A 3,415-nucleotide genomic window follows, 5' to 3' on the forward strand; every position below is an offset into this window, starting at 1 on the left:
CCGTGTCGTCGGCGTAGAGGGAGGTACGACATGCCCCACGGCTCCCGAGGCAAGGTGGCTAGTAGACCCGGGCGGGCGGCGAAGTCGATGAGGAGGTGGAATACTTCCATGGCTAGGACAAAAAGCATCGGTGACAGGGGGTCGCCTTGTCGCACGCCACGATGGTGAAAGATTTCGTCCCCAGGGACACTGTTAACAAGGATGCGAGTCGAAGCCGTGGATAGTAGTAAGCAGACGATATTGGAGCAGCTCGATGATGAAAGGCCAGGAGACAGTGTCGAAAGCACGAGCAATGTCAAGCTTGAGTAGCACTGTAGGTGTGTTGGCATTGTGAACGGATTTAGCCATTTGCTGTACTAGCATGAAGTTGTCATGAATTGCCCTTCCTTTGATGAAAGCTGACTGATTTGGGAGACTAGAGTTGGGAGGATAGGCGCTAAGCGCAGAGACATGACCTTGGCGATAAGCTTGGCGATGCAGTGCACCAGGCTGATTGGACGGTAGTCTCGGACCGTGGATGCATCTTGTTTCTTAGGCAGTAAGGTGATTAGCGCCTTGTTGAGCTTAGCAAAACCGTGTGTGCGACCAAGGTAGACAGCTTTGAAAACTGCCATGATGTCTCCCTTAATAGTTTGCCAGCAGGCCCTTAAGAGATGTGCCAGTGAACCCATCAGGCCCGGGATCTATCGCCGGGAGTGTCTTTGATGGCAGCCCATACTTCCTCCTCGGTGAATTCTGCGTCTAAGAGAGCAAGGTTGTGTCGTGGAACTCCGATAGCATCAAGGTCAATACTGAAGTCACGGTCAGGGGTACTGAATAATTGCTCGTAGTGCTCAGCAAAAGCATCCTCAATCTGAGCTTGCTCAACCAGAATGGTGTCATTGTGAGTGATTTGGGGTATGTAGTTTTTGCTGACGACGATGGCTGGTGTGAATGTGGAAGTATTTTGTGTTGGCCTCTCCTCACGGAGCCAGTTGATGCGGGATCGCTGCCCGAGCGACGGTGCGTTGCAGCGAGCATAGCCCCAGATACTTCCTCTTCAGCTCGCGCCTCAGCCATGCTTCCAATGGGCTCAATTGCATGTCTTCCTGAGCTACATCGAGACGGAAAATGAGTTCCTTGGCCCATCGAGACAGAACTCTTCTTATCACAACCACCTTTTCCCCATGATTTTTTAATTTCCGATTTTGCAACCTCAACCATACAATTACTTGCATAAATCAATAGCTGAATATTCAGATACACCTGACCAAGTCGGTGGCCATCTCATACTTGAGTCCAGCTTAATTCCTATCTGTATCGATTATACAAGAGGGGTCAGCTTTTGTGCAAATTAACTGTAAACAAGTACTTACTAGATGTGTTTCCTTGGAATCTCCGGTATTGCCCTGTGATCTGAAGGAGATACGGAAGGTGTTAACACCTGCGTAAACAAGGGGTTGTTCTCACAGTTACAGCAACTGCACGTCTCATGCACAATAATTAATTATGTTCTACGCAGGAGATGGGATACTCCTTCACGGCTACGCAGGAGCCAGCCCCTTCCCACACAGCACAACTTCGTTCACGCACCGTACCTATTTCCTACTTGAACAAATAATACAAGCACCTGTGAGTACTGAGTGGTATATATATCACTTAGTTCCACTGAACAATGCAAACAAAAAGCGTCCTCACTACTGCAGGTCGCAAGCAACTCTAAAGAGGGCCTAATCAAACATGGCTATCCCCAGGGCTTCGCTACTTGTCATCCTTGGTTGTCTCTTCTTCTTTAGCTCTGCCCTCGCAGCTCGAGAGCTGAATGATGACTTGTCCATGGTGGCAATGCATGAGAGTTGGATGGCGCAATACGGTCGCGTCTACAAGGATGCTGCCGAGAAATCAGAAAGGTTTGAGATATTCAAGGCTAATGCTCAATTCATCGAGTCCTTCAATGCTGCAGGCCACAAGTTCTGGCTCAACACCAACCAATTTGCGGACATTAGCAATGATGAGTTTAGGGCAATCAATATCAACAAGGGGTTTATTGCAAACAAGAAGGTGAAGGTTCCCAGAACTTTCAGGTACGAGAATATGAGCCTTGATGCACTCCCGGCGACGGTGGACTGGAGGACAAAGGGTGCGGTCACTCCCGTCAAGGATCAAGGCCAATGTGGTAAGTACATTTAGGCTACAAATTAATTACATGCATATGAGATCCTTTACATCAAAATAGTGTGTGTGATTGCTTATGTCACAACAAAATCATTTGCGAGGTTGTTGCTGGGCACCTGTTTTACTGCTAACATTGCTGGCACACGAGAGAGCGTTGTTAAGATAAGTCACCGGCACTCTTATCTCGCTCTCGGAGCAAGAATTGGTAGATTGTGATGTCCACGGTGAGGACCAGGGCTGCGAGGCGGTCTCATGGACGACGCATTCCAAGTTCATTATCAAGAATGGAGGTCTCACACTAAAGAGTCCAGCTATCCATATTCAACGGCTGACGGACCAAATGCAAGAGCGGGCCAAGCAGTTGCTGCAACAATTAAAAGCTACGAGGATGTACCTACTCAATGATGAGGGTGCCCTCATGAAGGCAGTGGCAAGCCAACCCCGTGTCAGTTGCGGTGGACGGAGAGTGACATGACACATTTCAATTCTACTCCGGTGGTGTGATGATCGGTTCATGTGGTACTGAACAGTTTGGATCATGGGATTGCAGCCATCGGTTATGGTACACCCACCCGAGTGATGGTACAAAGTATTGGTTGATGAAGAATTCTTGGGGCACATCATGGGGTGAGAATGGATTTTTACAGGATGGAAAAGGACATTACTTGGAAACCAAGAAGGGTATGTATGTGGCCTTGCCATGGGAGCCCTCTTACCCCACAGCTTAAATAGAGCCTTTAAATTCCACATCTTTAGACACATACACAAGATTGAATAAGTACATGTATCATGTTATACTATTGTATGTCCATATGTATATGTTTGTGACACATAGTTTTATGCAAATACATATTATGTATCTACACTTTTTATACACTTATGAGTCATAACTACTATGCAACTATGATGAATTTATAATATGTTAATGCCTTAGCTGGGGAAATTTCAAAAACAATGATATTGTTGGATGTAAATTGGGGAAAAAAATGTTATTACCTCGAGCAACTTCTAAGTGTACATAAGGAACTTTAGAAATATCTTGTATATCGAAGCATTATTCCGAAACTAGCATAATGCATACCGAATGGAAAGATAGGTCATATTTATAGCTAATAACTGTTATATCACAAAAAGAGTGTCAAATGAATTTACAAAAACAATGATATTGTTGGATGTAAATTGAAAAAAAAAAAATGTTATTGTCTCGAGCAACTTCTAGTATACATAAGGAACTTTAGAAATATCTTGTATTATCAGAAGC

At 45.4% G+C, this 3,415-nt stretch overlaps 1 pseudogene; it reads left to right on the plus strand.

Annotated features, from left to right (window-relative positions):
* Positions 1 to 1,677: 1,677 nt before the first annotated feature.
* LOC139833570 (senescence-specific cysteine protease SAG39-like) lies at positions 1,678 to 2,882 on the plus strand (annotated as a pseudogene).
* The last annotated feature ends 533 nt before the right edge of the window (positions 2,883 to 3,415 follow it).

This window comes from Lolium perenne, chromosome 7, assembly GCF_019359855.2.
Source record: "Lolium perenne isolate Kyuss_39 chromosome 7, Kyuss_2.0, whole genome shotgun sequence".
NCBI classification, from domain to species: domain Eukaryota; kingdom Viridiplantae; phylum Streptophyta; class Magnoliopsida; order Poales; family Poaceae; genus Lolium; species Lolium perenne.